The sequence below is a fragment of the Canis lupus genome, chromosome 10 (assembly GCF_003254725.2).
Source record: "Canis lupus dingo isolate Sandy chromosome 10, ASM325472v2, whole genome shotgun sequence".
Classification (NCBI taxonomy): domain Eukaryota; kingdom Metazoa; phylum Chordata; class Mammalia; order Carnivora; family Canidae; genus Canis; species Canis lupus.
This window is the reverse complement of record NC_064252.1, coordinates 11,519,967-11,539,654: the sequence shown is the minus strand read 5'-3', so window position 1 is coordinate 11,539,654 and position 19,688 is coordinate 11,519,967. Positions and strand designations below refer to the sequence as shown.

General features: G+C 39.5%; 1 long non-coding RNA gene and 1 pseudogene across 3 annotated transcripts in view; one reads left to right on the top strand and one right to left on the bottom strand.

The window, feature by feature from the left end:
- Positions 1-19,688, top strand: part of LOC112677877 (uncharacterized) — a 34,447-nt gene that overhangs the window by 828 nt on the left and 13,931 nt on the right. For all 3 annotated transcript variants that reach the window (XR_004819254.2, XR_003147246.3, XR_003147245.3), the window contains exon 2: positions 6,669-6,771. This is a non-coding gene — a long non-coding RNA (uncharacterized LOC112677877). The remainder of the gene's footprint in view (positions 1-6,668; positions 6,772-19,688) is intronic.
- Positions 8,279-8,919, bottom strand: LOC112677876 (mitochondrial import inner membrane translocase subunit TIM14-like; annotated as a pseudogene).

Genomic DNA, 19,688 nt, shown 5'->3' with positions numbered 1-19,688 from the left:
ACCATCCAGGTGACCTTAGACAAGTCCTTGACTTCAGTTCCCCCATGAAGGTCCCTCTCAGTTTTGAAATTCTGTTATTCAAATCTACACAGAATTCAACGTCCAGAGTGCCTCAAGAGGAATTTGACAATGGTATTACCAGAAAGTAGTGGCTTAAAACAACACAAATTCATTATCCTATAGTTCTAGAGATCAGAATCCAGAATGGATCTCATTGGGCCAAAATCAAGGTGTTACCTGGTCTGTCTTCCTTCTGGAAGCTCTAGAGGTGGGTACATTTGTTTGCCTTTTCCAACTTCTAGAAGCTGCCCACATTCTTTGTCAGTGACCCCCTCGATCACATCACTCCAACCATATAAATGATATAAAGATCAAAATATTTAAGAAGAATAACAAAGAGGTTTGAAGGAGATAAATATTCTAAGGTTCTTTGAACATGTTTTTTTCTCTATATAGAAGAACTTTCTCTCCTTTTCCACACACAAGTCTATGCAACAATGGCAGTCTCAGCTCCAGAGTTCAAATAAGCACCATTTAGGAAGATGGCTTTCTTAGTTTCAGTCACAAATCTAAAGAGAAAGCAACTGATTCGCTCAATTTTCGTAGGAGTCTACTTTTGGTCCAATCAAGTTTGTCTAAGGATGTGGAGTCATGGAGTAAAAACACAGCTTACAAAATCTACTCTGTGAGTTAGGAAAGGGTGAATTGTCAGTGAAAGGCAGTTGCTTTGAGCTAAGCAGATACCCCAAAGCTTGTCTAACACATTCCACCTATTGGATGACAACACATAGACAAAGAGCTGATGGTTGGAGAAGGGAAACCCAAATCCATAAATATTTAGCACATATTATCATTCTGACTTACTTCAAGTCAATGCTGTAATATCCATAGGAATATGATTTTGATTCTAGTATACTGTGGGTCATATTTTAGCTCTATGCTTGCCAAACTTTAATTTTTTAAAAAAGGTTTATTTATTTGAGAGAGAAAAGTGCAAGCTGAGGGAGGGGCAGAGGGAGAGGCAGAGTGAATCTCAAGCAGACTCTGTGCTGAGTGGGGAGCCCGACTCAGGACTCAATCCCACTATCCTGAGATCACGACCTGAACTGAAACCAATAGTTGGACGCCCAACCAACCGCACCACCAAATTTTTAAAAATACCCCTATCATGTTAAACATGCAGCCATAATATATGTAAATGTAAATATTATTTCTTAAAGATTTTATTTATTTATTCATGAGAGACAGAGAGAGAGGCAGAGACATAGGCAGAGGGAGAAGCAGGCTCCCTGTGGGGGCCCCATGTGGGAGTTGATCCCAGGACCCTGGGGTCACGCCCTGAGCTGAAGGCAGACACTCAACCACTGAGTCACCCAGGCGTCCCCTTAAGACATTTCATATTAACATTTTTATACCATGAACACCCATACAAATGTATAATTTTGAGGGATGAAATGAACATGATTTTTAAAAAGATCTCAAGCAAACTCCATGCTGAGCATGGAGTCTGATGCGGAGCTCGATCCCATGACCCTGAGATCATGACCTGAGACAAAATCAAGAGTCAGAAGCTTAAGTAACTGAACCACCCAGGCACTCCAATACATAAGATTTTTTAAACGTCTGGCTATTATAATGGCCCCATATCATTAGTGGATAGAAATCCATGTTTCAAATAGTCTTAAAATTCTTGGTCCTGCTCTTGTCAAATCTGATTACATCATCCTTGTTTTTATCTCCTTATGGAGCTGACAAGAATTCATTCATACTAGAAGTAGGTGTTGGCTCTGACACTTTCTTATCTTTCACTTATACTTTCATTATTAGTATTAGCTGTGAGCCATGGTTTCTTAGGATTCTTTTTTAAGACACTTGGGCGTTTTGTGATGGTTAACTTAGTTACAGCGAGAAAAGAAAATCTGTCAGTCTCTGTAACTGGGCTCTCATAAACTGCCATATATCATACTACACAGCAAGTAAAGTGTATTAAGTGTCTGTATGAAGGGATCCCTTAGAATCCTCTGCGTTGAGGAGGAAGTCCCCCCTCTTTCCTCAAGATTGCCCCCAACAGAAGCAATTATGTGGGAAGTGAAAAAAGTTAATGATTTAAAGTCCCTTATTGTTGGGCACCTGGTGGCTCAGTGGCTGAGCATCTGCCTTTGGCTCAGGTCATGATCCTGGGGTCCTGGGATTGAGTCCTGCATCGGGCTCCCTGTGGGGAGCCTGCTTCTCCCTCTGCCTTCGTCTCTGCCTCTCTGTGCGTCTCTCATGAATAAATAAATAAAATCTTCTTAAAAAAAATTTTTTTTAAAGTCCCTTACTTTCATGGACTCCTTCCACAATTTGTCTAACACTACTATTCTTCTCTGTCATACATGCTCCCCTTTGTGTTGGGTAGGGGTTGGAGTGGCAGCAGCCATATTTTTGCATCTAAGTGGAAGTTGAATGAGGGTTTATTTACATTTAGTTGGGATTTAATGGAAAATATTTATGAATATTTTTAACCATCCTGACATAGGAATGCTTTCCAGAAATATTTTTACTGTCACTGTGCCACCTCATCCAGCTTCTGTGATATGAAAATGCAAAGCGAGAGGTCACGTGGTGATCTGAGCGCGTCCAACCATGCTAGGGGCTGGAAGTATGTGGGTGCTGGAGGAGAAACAAAGTTCGAAATGTATGGAATCAGATACTGTTCTTTGGAAAATTAGTCTAACGAGACATGCAAAATTACAAGTGAAAGATTTGGTTCTCATTAATACTTAGTCAAAATGGAACTCTCCACTGGCAAGAATATACTACATAATGAGGCATATAAAATTATCAACTTGCCATATATTCTTTTTATGAGAAAATCATATGAAGTTGAAATTCCTATGTTTCTTTTCTTCTTCTAAATAGCAATTTGCTTTCATACCTTATTTTGTATTCATAATTTTTTGTTATTTTTCTTTAAGAAAGCTCCCAAAACATGGATATATCAACCCCCAGGAAACCTGAATTTATACCTTAGTAACATGAAATCATTTGACAGATGAATTGAGTGAGAACACTATTCCTATATTAAATATTAGTTAATCTTAATTTTTCAGCTTTTTAAATAAAAAATAAATATATGCTCTATTATCTTTCCATATCCCAATGAATATATATGCATATTCTGGAAATAATTAGCTAAACCGATTGCTATGGCTAAATAAGAAAGACTTACTGCAATGCCAAAGAAGTGGTGCATCACACCCTCGACTGCCCCTCCTTGGGCTTGAACTCATGACTCTGAGATCAAGAGTCACATGTCCTGTGGCTGAGCTAGCCAGATGCCTCAGTTCAAACACTGCACTTTCTGTTACCAAATTCTGTCAGACTGAACCACATAAAAGAGCAGATTTTATAGGTCATAAGTGATCTAACATTGGAAAATTCATAGATTCACCCAAATATATCATTTAGAATGCATTTGGCTGCAAGTAAAAGAAACAAAACTCAAATTGACCTAAACAATAAGGAAATGTATTGTGAGGATATCAGTGAACTCATAAAATTGACTACGGGCATGAGAACCACTTCTGAAAACTTATAGCACGTGGTCATGCACACACTGCCAGGGTGACTAGCTACTGGCCAAAAAAGAAAAGTTCATCTCAATTATGTACAGAGAAAATACTGCATAGAAACATGTTCAGATGTTAATATTATTTTTGAGCAGTGGGATTATGAGTATTTTTAGTTTCTTATTTATGCACTTCTATGTTTTTAATATCACTGCAACATGTATTCATTAACTTTATAATCAAAAAAGAATTTCAACTTTATTTTTTAAAATAGAAAAGCAGGGGCAGCCCGGGGGGCTCAGCGGTTTAGCGCCGCCTTTAGCCCAGGCCCTGATCCTGGAGACACGGGATCGAGTCCCATGTCGGGCTCCCTGCATGGAGCCTACTTCTCCCTCTGCCTGTGTCTCTGCCTCCCTCTCTCTGTGTCTCTCATGAATAAATAAATAAAATATTTAAAAATAAAATAAAATAAAATAAAATAAATAAAATAAAATAAAATAAAATAAAATAAAATAAAATAGAAAAGCATAGAGGCACCTGGCTTGCTCAGTTGGTAGAGCGTGGGACTCTTGATCTTAAGGTTGTGAGTTCAAGTTCCATGTTGGGCATAGAAGTTACTTTAAAATGAAATCAAAATGGGGTGCTTGGGTGGGTTAGTTAGTTGGGTGGTGGACTCTTGATCTCAGCTTGGGTCTCAATCTCAGGTCGTGAGTTCAGGCCCCACCTTGGACTCCATGCTGGGCGTGAACCCTACTTAAAAAGAATAATTAATAAATAAAATGTTTTTAAAAATAGAAAAGCATAAAATTAAGATTTTTAAATGCAAGGGCACCTAGATGGCTCAGTGGTTGAGCGTCTGTCTTTGGCTCAGGTCATGATCCCGGGGTCCTGGGATTGAGTCCCGCATTGGGCTCCCCACAGAGAGCCTGCTTCTTCCTCTGCCTGTGTCTCTGCCTCTCTCTCTGTGTCTCTCATGAATAAATAAATAAAATCTTTAAAAAAAAAAGATTTTTTAATGCAGTATAGCCATACCTTGGACTCAAGATGGAGCTTGGCATTTAGAAACCTATAATAATAATGAGTCACACACTCGATTGAAAAATTAAAATAAAAAAAAAAGAAAAATTAAAATAAAAAAAAAAGAAAAATTAAAATATGTGAAGTCTACACTGTAGTTTACCAGAAACTATTTTTCAGCACTTGTGTGAGAATGTGTTTAAAAACAGACATTTCTCACCATAGTTTTAAAGTGCATTGTTTGCTACAAGTGGTCTTCTTTTGTGCTATTTGTAAAATGCATTCATCTTTCTGTTTTGCATGATTTATTTCTGGAAATTACTGAAGATGTGAAGAGCTGGACTTCAGCAACATACCATAACATTAATATGAGTGAAAGTATTTTTCAATATTAAAAACTGTTTGTTTTTTTAAAGTAGGCTCCATGCCTGGCATGAAGCCCAGTCTGCAGCTTGAACTCAGGACTCTGAAATCAAGACCTGAGCTGAGACCAAACGCCAGATGCTTAGCTAACTGAGTCAGGCATCCCCAAAACTGATTTTATGGAGCTAATAGAACTCCAAATTAGTAATCTTACCATTTTTTAATACAACTTATACAGCAACTAAATAGATTCTGTATGAGAGAATTTATTCGTCCTACAATCTAACAAATATATATATTTTAAAGATTTTATTTATTTATTAGAGAGAGAGAAAGAGAACATAAGCAGGGGAGCAGCAGAGGGAGGGGGAGAAGCAGGTTCTCTGCTGAGCCAGGAGTCCAATGTGGAGCTCGATCCTAGAACTCTGGGATCATGACCTGAGCCAGAGGCAGATGTTTAACTGACTGAGCCACCCAGATGCCCCCCAACAAACATTTTTAATGAAACTACTGCATGGGGGCCACTGTAGTAGATAGAAATGAATAATGCAAATGTAGTGAGAAGACTTCATTATCATGCAGTGAGAAGTGGCATGGTAAGGTGTAATGTGACAAATCTTGGTATGAGACCCAACTTGGTCGTTTGATACTCAGCTGTGCCATTTTGGACAAGAGTTACTGAACTTCAATGGGACCTGTTAAAAAAAAAAATAGAAATCATAATATCTACTTCAAATAGAGGAATGGAAAGCAGCTAACGATTTTTGAGCAGTTAGTATTATGTACCAGCCTCTGAGATATATGCTTTATAAGCATCAACTCAAATTAGAAAACATATGTACAGTGTGAGAGATGAGAGCTCTGGTAAATCCTTAGAAGTACAAATATCACATTGGAATCTCTGGCAATATGTGTCAGTCAGAAACTGGCAGGAAAAAGATGGTATACTCGATGGGGAAATGGAGTAGAATGTGATGGAATAACTATCTATGGGGGTTTGGACAGGGTTAAGAGAAACTAATAGAGGATGATGAAGCACTGAAGGGCAAGCCTGAAGGGATAAAGGGAGCAATCAATTACTAAAACTCAGAGGGAGAGAGAGAGAGAGAGAGAGAGATCTGTAGCTGTTGGAGAAGGCTGCCTAAATCAGCTGTAGCCTTCAGGCCTACAGTGGAGAGAGCCTGGAAAATAAATCTTGATATTACTTCTCCTTTGACCTTAGGTCTTCTGGTAGGGTCTTCCACTGGTTGAGCCTAACTGAAGTCAGAGGGGAAGAGGTACCATTGGTATGGTCAATAAAGGTCACCCACTAGAACAGAGAGCAGCATGGAAAGGATGGGAAGTAGATCTGGAGAAGCAAAGGAGAATAGTATCTAGCACAGAAAGTATAGAAATGAGCAAATGTTGCCTCATATGTATGTTCACCTGTGGTGTCAAAAAGCCGCAATCCACATTTTTGGAGATTCTGCTCAAAAGTGATGAGATTTAAAATGTATTAGTCATCTCTGGTTAAGCTTTTCTCATGACCAGTTCAGTGATGAAACTGTCCAGTAGTGAGCATAACCATTCTTTAAAAATGTCTCCTTTTCACTCAAAGTCAGGAAGCAGTGTTTCGTCTCACCAGCTAGGTAAGCTATTATGGAGCATGGGTTCTGACTAGGAAGCTACTGAATCCCCAGCTCCATCTCATTTTCATTGACCCTCCTAAAATGAAGCTAATTCTGCCTTTTTCTGTAGGCTGTCTCCCTTTATCGAGAAACAACCCCAATTACATGGAATCCAGGAACAGAAATACCTGGGGTGAAGTTCTAAACTACCTCTGCACTAGGCTCCGATAATGGTAAGATTGGCCTTGGAAGAAGCAGGCCTGAAGAAAATGAACATAGGTGATGGGGATGGGAGTAGTGATGATAATGATGATAAATGATATATAAAGATATCACACTTCTAATACTGTGAATTCCTTGAGGTCAAGGAACACATTTTTCTCATCTTTATATTCCCATAGCCTCTGGAAGAATGCCTGACTTGAATAAGATATTTAATGAATGTTGGTTGAATTGAATTGTTAAAATGAGTCCACAAATTTCAGAGATAAGAAGGACCTATGAATCCAAGTCCCCCAATCCCTGTTATTTTGTTTTTGTTTTTTAACAAAAGAGGAAACCTAATACTAAACAGATTGATGGTAAAGCAGTGCTGGTCCCACCATAAAAATCTCTGAATAAACAAGTGAAAGAAATTAGAACTGAGATACAGGTGTTTATTAGATAGCATTGAAAACAAATGAGAGGGAAAAAATTGTAAATTGCTGAAAAATGTAGGTTCATTCAATCTCAGATCTGTAGAATTTTCGTTTAAATATTTCTCTTTTATTAAGAGAATAGATTTATTTATTTATTTATTTATTTATTTATTTATTTATTTATAGAAAAGTGTGAGCAGGGGGAGGCAAAGGGAGAGGGAGAAAGAGAACCTCAAGCCGACTCTGCACTGAGCATGGCTTGATTTCATGACCCTGAGATCACAACCTGAGCTGAAATCAAGAACCAGATGCCCAACTGACTGAATCACCCAGGTGCCCCCTCCTTTAAATATTTCTCAAATACTTTCTATTCTGTTGTTATTATCCTGACCCAGACCTTCATCACTACAAATATCCAGTACAGATAATCTAAGTCCAATGTGCTAATTTTACAATGGAGGAAAGTGACTTGCTCCAGAATGTGGTAGAAGGAATGCATTTTCTTTCCTCTTGAAGAGCCATTTTCAAGGTTTGCCTAAAGTGAGAATAGAATCTTCATCTGTTGGCAAACACTTTGTTGCCTTAGTTTTCCTAACTTCCTTTGCAGCTAGGGTATCATCAACTTGGTTCTGGCCAACGTACATTACATCTTCAGTACTTGCTATCTTATAACTGGAAATTTGCACCTAGTGATAGGTATTCTTTAAAGTAGAGTTGGAATGTGTAAAAAAAGAAAAATCACTGTGTAGAGGCAACTACTATTAATATATTGGGTATTTTTCTTCGCGTATTTTCCTTTGCTTCTTTCCCTGACTGGAAGTAATTGTGTATTTTGTTATATGCCATAGAAAACTGATATAATGATAGAAAAATGTAGACAATGCTGAAAAATAAGAAGGGAAAAGTAAAAATTAGCATTATAACTTAGAGACAATCCTATTACTATTTCACGTATATCTTTCCTGATATTTTGATGCGTAACTGACTTAGCTATTGTTCTCTTGTTGAAGTTTAAGTTGTTCACAGTAGTAAGTTGTTTCACTTATAGATGCTGCAACAATAATCACATTTCAGAATAATTTTCTGAAGTTTGTGGCTTTGAGGCATTTTATTATAAAAGCTGGCACTCATATATGCAACTAACAGGAACTTAAGATTCATCATGTAATTTCTTCATTTTTTAGCTTGACCATCTAGTAAATCTTTAGCTTCATTGATTTTGGCTGAAATAAGGAGATCCTCTCCTGTCTGGGTGATTTAAAAGCATAATTCCTTGATGAGCACCTCTTATTTTCCCTTATTGGCATAGCCTACTATTTAAAAAAATTTTTTTTAACTTTTATTTATTTATGATAGTCACAGAGAGAGAGAGAGAGAGAAAAAGAGAGGCAGAGACATAGGCAGAGGGAGAAGCAGGCTCCATGCACCGGGAGCCCAACATGGGATTCGATCCCGGGTCTCCGGGATCGCGCCCTGGGCCCAAGGCAGGCGCCAAACCGCTGTGCCACCCAGGGATCCCTGGCATAGCCTACTATTAATGCTACTTCTGTTTCATCCTTTTGGGTTCAAACCAACCTTTGTAATAATGACCATGGAAGATGAATTTTGGTAGGTTTTGAAAAACCTGTTTTACCTGAGGCTTCATATGTTTCATGGCTTGCAAAATATAAAGGCCTGCAAACCCTGCAGCAGCAGTGGTCAGTCCAACTGCTGTCATTGTATTGGCCGTGGCTCTGGCTCAGCTCCCAGGTCTCCGCTGAGAGCACAGTTCATCCCAGCCCAAAGGTCACAGCCGCCAATCCCATGCCTCTCCAGAATAATTTTTTTTTCCAGAATAATTTTTAATGACACATGGAGCCCCTAGATTTTCTGTCAAAGTTATTATAAATACAAGGAAGTCATCACCAAGGCATTAATTGAATGTCTAATTAGTTATTAACATGTTATTAAATTAGCATATTTTCTTGGGGTAAGTCAAATGTATGATTTAATAGTGTTGAATTTATTTATTTATTGTTAAGATTTATTTCTTTATTTGAGAGAGAGAGAGAGAGAGTGCCAGAGAGCTTAAGCAGGGGGAGCAGCAGAGACAGGGGGAGTTCACTTAACCAACTGAACCACCCAGGTGCCCCAATAATGTTGAATTTAATGTGCTGATTATATTCTTCATAGTATAGAAGTCTTCTTAGGAAATCTATGCAGATAGGACATTTATTACTCTTTTGTAAGAAGTGAGCAGCTTATCACAATTTTTAGCTATTACAGACTTTCTAGTTGTTTATATGTGGGTTTTTTTGATATTTAATCAGTCAAATTTGTGATTTATTTGATGCAAAGTCTTTCATAACATGATCCCCCAATCACAACATTGTTCTTCCCTGAATCCCTGCTTCCCTAAATCATAAGGACCAGCTGGGCTGGTGCGGGAGGTCTGTTGTCTGAAACTCTAAATGTCACAGGAATCAAGGGAGCATGCCAAATGCAGAGTTATATGGATTGCTGAGCTGAGTGAGCTGCAAAGAGAATTCTGGATCTTCAGACTGAGGGTGCAGGTCAGAGACAGATATTAGACGTCAGAGAATTGTGCCAGGAATTAAAAAGCCAGGGACCGAAGAGTGGAGAAAAAAAGATCTGACGAAGAGTCTGCAGTCTGAGCCTGTCTAATATACTCAGTTGGAAGCTGTTACTTTTGGCTTTATTGCACTTACCTCCATGTGGCCCAAGAGGGTGTGTTCAAAGAGTCAGGAGCAGAGGTGTCACCAACATGTCCCTCCTTGCCCCTCTAGCTCACATCCCTCCTTAGGTTCAGTAGTATCACAGCTTCCCTATGTTAACAGGTCGAAGGCTCATGTATTAGTTTCTATGGCTGCTGTAACAAATTAACACAAACCTAGTGGCTTAAAACAACACAGATGTATTATCTTATAGTTTTAGAAATCAGAAGTCTGCACTGGCTCTGCCTGGCCTAAAATCAGGGTGTTGGTGAGGCAGGGTTTCTTTCTGGAAGCTTTAGGAAAGAGTCTATTTCCAGGCCTGTTCCATAAAAGACCAGTCTTCAGACTTAAACAAATGTCTAGAGGACATTGGCTGTTTGATTACTGCACAAAGGCCCCCTTGCTTGCACACAGAAATCCCTTTTGAAAACCAAGCAGCCCTAAGTAGGGCACATTCTACAAAACCTGCTTCAGATGTGGCCATGGAGACAAATGGACAAGAACTTCCCATAGGACAAAAACTGGGGTCATGGAGAGGAAGGGACAAGAATTCAGGAGAGAGGTCTCTATTGTCCCAACCCCCTACACATCCCCAGGCCACAAGAATACCAACTGCCAGATGGGATAACCTAGGAACTTACTCCATCACCAGGTCAGGGAGTCTTTGCAATTACTGCTCTGTGGGATTTGATGATTGCTACGAACTAGAGCCTGTTGTTTTCTTCCTATTCTTCCTTTTTTCAAATAGATTTAAAGTATATAGGTATATTGGCTACCCTATTCCTGCTCCAAAATTTATAACAGGAAGATTGGAGGACAGATCACTTGTCTTTTAGTTTATAGGCTACCAGACCATGAGGAATTATATATGGACATTATAAATAGGACTGAGAATTACCCAGATATTGTGAACTCTGAGCTGGATGCAGAAAGAGGGAGAGCATGGGGAGGGGCAGAGGGAAATGGAGAGAAGCAGGCTCTGCCCTGAGCGTGGAGCCTGACATGGGCCCAATGCGGGGCTCCATCTCGTGACTCTGAGATCATGACCTGAGCCGAAATCAAGAATTGGAGACTTACCCAACCACCGAGCCCCCCACATGCCCCATCTGGGTCTCACTCCTTTAAGAGTGAGACCCACTCTTTTCTCTTTTCCTTTTCGCTGTTCAAAATGTGATGACATTGAGCCTCCTGGGACCCTGGAAACCAAAAGAACACCATATTGATGGATAGCAGAGCAATAAGATGGAAGGAACTTGGGCCCCAGACACTATGGGATGATATGTCAGATTTTTACATGAAAGAGAGATACTCTTTCACCTGTAGAGCCAGTATTATTTTCCATCTCTGTTTGTGTGGCTTAACTATAGCTTAACTTTCACAAACGGGAAAGGTACCCCTAGAAAGTTTCTAATGAAACATATCAAACATATGCAAAAGCAGAAAGAACAGTATAATAATGTCATGCATACTCACCTTTGGCTTCAGCAACTACCGTTTCATGTTATTTCATCTCCACCTGCACGTCCTTCTCTCTCCACTATAGGACTTGGAAGCAAATCCCAAATGTCATATAATTTCTTCTGTAACTATTTTAGTATGTATCTCTAAAAGATAAGGATTATTTTTTTTAAAAAATAAGAGTTTGAAATGTTTTTAAGCAAAACAAATGTAGATATCCAGTTGAGTTGAACATATCTCTTTAACATTCAAGAGAAAGTTCCTGGCCTGAAGGTACTGCTCTGAGAGGCAACTCTTATGTGGAAGCTATTTAAGGCCTTGACAGCAGATGAGATAACCCAGGGAGAGTGGTCAGCTGAGTCGAAAAGAAAATTTATATCAGTTTAGGATGACCAAAATTTTCTTTCTCTGGCATCAAGTAGTATGAGGAGTAATGGAAGACAGGGTAAATACACATTGTAGGAAGTTTTTATGGACATTGTTTCCATTATCCCCAAAGCCAGTTCTCATCTTGTTCTTTTTCTCAGCTCTAATCTCATTTTCTAGAAACGTTGTTTGTTCAGGGTTGGCCATGTATTTTAGTCATAGCTGACGAGACCCAAGGAATGTTTGCTGAGACTTCTAGGAAAGCCTCTCATTCTTCAGGAACTACTTGCATCTGCCAGGATGCTGTAGTGTGATGGAATGTGCTGGAACCGCTGCAGTCATTTTGTTATCATGAGAGGATTCTAGAACTACCCCAGGGCCCTGGCGTAGAGACAGAATGAAGTGAACACTGACTGGAGATGTGGAGAGAAACCCAGTCCTTAGTGACATGGTTTGAACTGCAGCTTCAAACTTCTTCAAGCCAGCCTTGCTCTGGACCTCTGGGTTACATGAGTTATGAGCTAATTTGCTTTCGCTGTTTAAATCATTTACGTCAGTTAATGTTTAAATAAAAAAAAAAAATGTTTAAAATATTTTAAATCATTTATATCATTTTCTGGCACTCGCAATACAAAGCAATCTGTTAAAAGTAGGTCATGTGGTCGATGTTTTTGAAGACATTGAGGAACCCCAGTGCTGGTCATGTCAGTTTTACCTGAGCAGGTGATATATTTGCATAAGAAAAGTAAATAGATGCTGTCCTCCCCTTAATATATTTCCTTGGTATTCACTAGCAGTAAACAAATATTGCTTTTGGACAGATTGGTAGATTTTCTGCAAGCTTCTCTTGTAGCTTCTACAGGTACTGGCCAGTTGGCCATGGGGGAAGGTGGGGAGTGGATGGTGCTGAGGTGGGGTGGTGGTGATGGTGGTGCTTAAAGCAAATGTGGAACCCTCTGCTGTGGAGGAATGTGTTCTAGGCTGAGAAATGCAGTGAGCTGCCTATAAAATATGCTTTGGTTATGAGGTAGACCTGGTTATTCTCTGCAGAAGCACGGCATGGAGGTCTTCCTGTAAGACTTAGTGTACACAATCAGGTGGACAGGAGAATGTAAAACATTGTCTTTTCAAACCATATCCTTCACAGCAGCAGCCATGCTGGTATGAATGATTCTCACAGGTAGATATTTCTTTGACAAAACTCTAGATGGAGGGAGGGTAGATGATGTTAACGGAGGCCCAGAGCAGGATAAAATGTACCATATTGACGAGGGATGTCTTCAACCTTCAGGTTTTGTGTTGAAGTCATGGGATCATTATCCCCTAAATGTGGTTTCATTCTGCAGCTGTCTTTTCAAGCAATCATTAAGCCAAGAGTGCTCAGTGGCCAATGATACGGACAATTACTAATGTCACCCCTAAATGATTTTTTCATATGTGGAAGGGGAAATCTTTTTTCCATTTTCCATTCTGCTGAAAAAAAAAAAAAATGGCAGCCACGAAGACTCTTTGCCAGGAAGAGCACTCACGCTTTTTGACAAGCAATTTGGCTGGGAAATTAGCTGAAGTTACATAGCTCTTATTAAGTAAATGGAAGACAGCATATGAATATTTCAAAAAAGCAAATTTGAACCTGTTTAAATTTAGTTCAGAGTACTACAGTTTGTTCAAACTCCATAGATGAGGGCTTATAGAAAAACAGGCTTATTTTCATTTTTTAAGTACCCAGAACTGGAAGTTTCATGAAGCCAGAAGGAATTTATCATTTAATTATAAAATATTTATAAATATTTGCATTAGCAAACCAAGCATCTTCTTTGGAATCTAGATTTTAGAGTAATGGAATTAGTAGCCACACTTGCCAATGTTGGGATAGGGAGAGGCAGCTCTCCTAGAGGGCAAAATATCCCAAGGGGTGGGAAGGCTCCTGGACACAAGAGTACAGAGCCCCCTGCTGGCTAGGAAGGATAGAGACCAAAATAAATAAATAATTCCCGTAAAGCTGTCAGAAAGAATGAGGGGTCAACAAATGAAGGTTTAAGGCTGACAAGGTGGATCAGATTTATTGCCATCCTTGGCCCGAGAAGCCGAGAATTTGCCAAGGTGGAGGATCTTGGTGTGTCTTGAGAGACAGGTGTAAACGTTTACCCAACTGGTGCAAAGATAGATGACCGGAGTAGGCGTCAGAGAATCTGCCAGAAGTGCAACTAGCAGCCGAGTCACAAACCAGAGTTACAAGTGTTGATCTCGGAGAGGATAAATGAATCGGTTAGTGTAAAAGTGGCCACCAGGGTCTGAGGGGCCAACCATTTCTCCAGAGCTGGAAGGAGTTTTTGAGATGGTGGTGTCCTCAAGTTTCTGGCCAGGTACTTAAAGGTGAATATTCATTTATTTACCTTCCCAAACCCTTTCCTTCCTCCCCTCAGCCCCTGGACTTATTTACCAAAAGAGCTTAGGAGCTCTGGCTTTATGATGATGACTAATGGAACCTCTAAGAGGTCACTATTTCAAATTGTTGCTTTCTACTACTGGGCCCCAAATTTCTTTCTTTTTTTTTTAATAAAATAATTTTTTATTGGTGTTCAATTTACCAACATACAGAATAACACCCAGTGCTCATCCTGTCAAGTGTCCCCCTCAGTGCCCGTCACCCACTCACCCCCACCCCCCGCCCTCCTCCCCTTCCACCACCCCTAGTTTGTTTCCCAGAGTTAGGAGTCTTTATGTTCTGTCTCCCTTTCTGACACTTCCCACACATTTCTTCTCCCTTCCCTTATATTCCCTTTCACTATTATTTATATTCCCCAAATGAATGAGAATATACACTGTTTGTCCTTCTCCGATTGACTTACTTCACTCAGCATAATACCCTCCAGGTCCATCCACTTCGAAGCAAATGGTGGGTATTTGTCGTTTCTAATGGCTGAGTAATATTCCATTGTATACATAAACCACATCTTCTTTATCCATTCATCTTTCGATGGACACCGAGGCTCCTTCCACAGTTTTGGGCCCCAAATTTCTGAATCCCTTAGGCACTCTAGTTCCCTGAAGTCAAGGACTGTAGTTTTTGTTTGTTTGTTTGTTGTTTTAATCATTTCAGGGGCACCTGGGTGCACAGTTGGTTAAGTGACCAACTCTCCGTTTCAGCTCAGGTCATGATCTCAAGGTCTTGGGGTTGAGTCCCATGTAGGGCTCTGTGCTCAGTGCTCAGCACAAAGTCGGCTTGGAACTCTCTCTCCCTCTGCCCCTTCCTGCTGCTCTCTCTCTCTCTCTCTTTTTTTTTTTTTCCTCTCTCTCTCAAATAAATAAATCTTAAAAATTTTTTTTTTAATTAAAAATCTTTTCAGTTCTGACCCTCCCTAATACAATGCCTGGCTCATAGTCGATGCTTGATCCATATTTGTGAAGTAAATGGATGAATCATTAAGCCAGACCGGTGGGAGGTTTATAATTTGGTGATGTCTCAGAAGAGTAATTTACTTATATATTCATTTACTCCTCGCTTTATTTCTATTATGTCTTGTTCCACAGGGATTTGAAAAAGCTTGTAAGAATACATACGATCAAATAGAAAAATATAAATAATAGATAAAGCCAGGATCATTAGAAACACGCATTAGGCAAAGACAAGTCAGTGGAGTAGAATGAGTTATGCAAGCAATAGGGCTCCGCGTAATTATCTGAGCCACAGATTCACAGATCTGAGTTTTCTGCTGAAGAAAAATGAAGGCCAAAAATGATTCTCTTGACTACAAAGGCAGAACATTCTAGTTTCTCAAGCTTTTCCGGGAACTTAGCTCTAAAATAAATTTCTGGAATGGAGGATTATGTCTGAGACATTGAGTGAGGTAGTAAATGGTGTCCTCAATGATATTCTTATAGCAAACCTATAAGACCTTTTTAAAGTTGTGTTTTATAGCGCGAAAACTTCGTCTTGTCCTGTAGCACAACTCCCAGAAGTAATTTTATAGGAGACCAGGAAAACATGGTTTAAGATGAAACTTTCTAAAATTTTAGCTAAATAATAATAATAAACATCTGGGAAACCCAGAGGATTGCAAGCCCTTCAAACACTTCAAGCCCATTGAGATTGCCTCTCTGAACCAGACCTTTCATAAGGGTTGGGAGCCAATTACTGGAATTTGTATCTTCTCTCAAGGTCTGAAAGGTCCTTGTTCATTTAGAGGAGCAACATATACCATTGTTACTGGATGAGATTTTTTCCAAGCTTTTATGACAATGGAGGCATCTAACCAAAACCTTCGGGACAGATAGCTAGCTACCCTCTGTTCTGGTTGTCTATTGCTGCCTAGCAAACTATCTTCAAACTTAGTGGCTTAGAACAACAATGGCCATTATTATCATCTTTCGTGGTTATAGGGATGGACCGGGCTCAACTAGGCAGTTCTTGCACAGCTTTCCTCATGCAGTTATAGACAGTGACTGGTGCTGGAATGATCTGAAGACCTGCTCACTCACATGTCTGGTACCAGGTTAAGAAGGCTTGATCAGCTGAGGGCTGGAACAGCTAGCTCCTTGGGCAACTCTAGTTGTCTAGTAGTCTCAGTACATGTTTTCCCCTGCAGCATGGGTTCAGGATAGCTGGACTTCTTACACAGGAAGAGGGAGAGAGAGAGAGAGAGAGAGAGAGAGAGAACCAGATAGAAGTCATATTATCCTTTTTGGACCTAGCCTTGGAGGTCGGTCATGCAACATTCTACAACATTCTACAACATTCTATTCATTGAGGCATGCACAAAAATCTGGCCAGTTTCAAAAAGAGGGGAAATAAACCTCCAGGAGACATTGATAGGGAAGTGACAGGGTTCGGAAGAGCATGTGGGACCAGAAATATTGTTGCAACCATTTTTATAAAATGCAATCTGCCAACCCTTCTCATTTCAAAGGTCCACCTAGGGAGTACCTATAACCAAGACAGGATTTTTCTTAAGGACCACATTCTGAGCCTTCAATAAATGAATCAAGTTGAGTCTTCCAAGTTTTTGTTTTTGTTTTTTTTTAAATCATAGAATGTAGACAAAGTGACCTAGCATGGAAGATTTTCAAAGAAGCTTTTACCAATCACTCACCACAGACATAGAAAAACTGCATAATGCTCCCATGGCAAGCCCAGTTTTGAACATGAAAGTCATTCCTAGTTCAAGTCTCCAGATGACCCAATGGTTTCCTATCAATCAAAGAGCAGTTAAAAGGAAAGTGTGGGGAGGGGAGTCCTGCTTTAGGCTCTTCAATATAGTTATCTGGTTTTCCAGGAGCTAGATCTATCTGAAGTCAGATAATGAATCTTGCTAAGATGTTAAAATGCAGCTTTTGTCTAAGAACCAATAACTAGGAATTTTCTTTTTTTTTAAGATTTTATTTATTTATTCACGATAGACACACACACAGAGAGGCAGAAACATAAGGCAGAGGGAGGAGAAGCAGGCTCCATGCAGGGAGCCCAAAGTGGGACTCGATCCCAGAATTCTGGGATCATGCCCTGAGCCAAAGGCAGACGTTCAACCCCTAAGCCCCCCAGGTGCCCCAATAACTAGGAATTAATACTGTGTTTAGGAAGCTTTACCTAGAGTAAAAGAGTAAAGGCAGAAGAGAGGTAAGTTAAAAACAAACAGGAAAAATCAACTCTATAATTCATTTATTTAAGTTTTAAAGCCATACCCATTTAATTTCAAGAACCTGAGGTCACTAATAGTCTGTTATATATATATAATATATACATATAATTCAAGTATAATTAACATATGGTATTATATTTCATTCAGGTATACAATATAATGATTCAATAATTCTATACATTATTCAGTGCCCATCATAGTGAGTGTACTCTTAATCCCCTTTACCTATTATTTTTGATAATTCTTTCCAATAAGTAATAGTAGAGTATTTTTGCTTGCAACTCCATTGAATCTTGTGTAAAGTATCAATCCAGAAATCCTTAGTCTGACATATTTTACGGAAGAAATAGGCATAAAGTTTAAATGGAATGTTTAACAAACAGATGGCTCTATATTTTGGAGGAAGTAATTTAGAACAGGCTTTGCATAATTTTGATAGCAGAAAGTCTTTACCTGCTGCTTTATTTAAATTAAGCCTTCCAGCCAAACGGAATACATGAGATGTTCCTGGGTACCAACCTTAGAAACTGTAAATTTCAATGTAGTCTTAGGATGATACTAGCAGGAAGAAAGGGAGGCCTCCCAGTTATCAACTGAGATTTGTGCATATTTGTGCTGACCATAAATAATTATGTCTCTAGATCTTTCCTCTTTATTGTTTCTGATAGTAAAAACCCAGGCCTCCCACAATGTTCATGAGATTGAGTTTTAGGAACTGGTTTAAATGTGAAGAAAATCCATCTGATCCTTTTACATTCCTTTTATACACCACTGCACCAACCCAAGTAACAATAAGAGGAATAGTAACTAGAATTCTGACCTCCCAGAACTCTAACTCCACCAGCCTCCTGGATGGATGTCCTAAGAGGGTGCTCCTGAAACCTTCCTTCTTTGGAAGCTCAGCAGGATTGCACTTGAGGTATTATTGTAGGAAGAGCAGGAACCTCTGTTCTCAGACCACTAAGAGCACCAATCCTAAGTGCATATCTTGGTGAATTATTGCACACACATACACCTGTGTCACCACCACACAGATCAAGATGTAGAAAATGCCCAGCACCTCAAAAGATTCCCTCTTACTTCTTCCCAGTTTGTACCCCAAACCATGGGGAGATAATCACTATTCTCATTTCTATCATTATCAACTAGTTTTGACTGTTCTTAAACTTTGTATGAGTTTCTTTACTTTCTCCTTTACTTAAAGAATACAGTCTGTATCCTCTTAAATTTGACTTCTTTCACTCAGTTTAATATTTATGAGATTCTTCGTGTTGTTTCATATACTAGTAGTCTGTTCTCTTTTTTTTAAATCGCTGTGTAGTATTTTATTTTTTTTTATTTTATTTCACGCACACGCCACAACGTATTCATCTATTCTTCTGTTGATTGGCAGTGAGTTGCTTCCACTTTGGCTAACACAAAGCTGTGATGGACATTCTTATGCACCTTCTTTGTGGGCATAGGTACTCATTTCTCTTGAGTAAATTTCTAGAACTGAATTGCTGTCATAGGGTTGGCAGTGTTTAGCTTTAGCAGAAACTGTCAAGTTGGCTTAGGAAGTAGTTATAACATTTTACACTCCCACCAGCAATGTAAAGAATCTCAGTTCTTCCTTATATTTGCCATTACTTGGCACTGTAAATTCTCTTAACCTAGTCCTTTTGGTTGGTGTCTGGTGGTATTTCATTATGGTTTTAGATTTACACTTTTAAAAAGTATTTTATTTATTTTTAGAGAGAGAGAAAGTGTGAGGGGGAGGAGGGAGTCGGGGGGAGGGGCAGAGGAGAGGGAGAGAGAGAATCTTTTTTTTTTTAAGATATTAATTATTTGAGAGATAGAGAGCATGAGCAGGGAGGAGGGGCAGAGGGAGAGGGAGAAGCAGACTCTCCATTGAGCAGGGAGCCCAAAACGGGGCTCCTTCCCAGGACCCTGGGATCATGACCTGAGCTGAAGGCAGACACTTAACCGACTGAGCCACCCGGGTGCCCCTTAAATTTACATTTTCCTAATGATTAATATTGCTGAGCACTTTTGCATATGCATATTGGATGTTTGGTTATCTTATTTTGTGAAATGCCTGTTGGAGTCGTATGTTGACTTTTAGTTAGGTTGTTCATTTTTTTCTTTTCTCTTTCTTTGTTTTATTTTGGGAGGGTGGTGGGCAGAGGGAGAGAGTCTTTTTTTTTTAATTTTTATTTATTATTTATGATAGGCACACAGTGAGAGAGAGAGAGAGGCGGAGACACAGGCAGAGGGAGAAGCAGGCTCCATGCACCGGGAGCCTGACGTGGGATTTGATCCTGGGTCTCCAGGATCGCGCCCTGGGCCAAAGGCA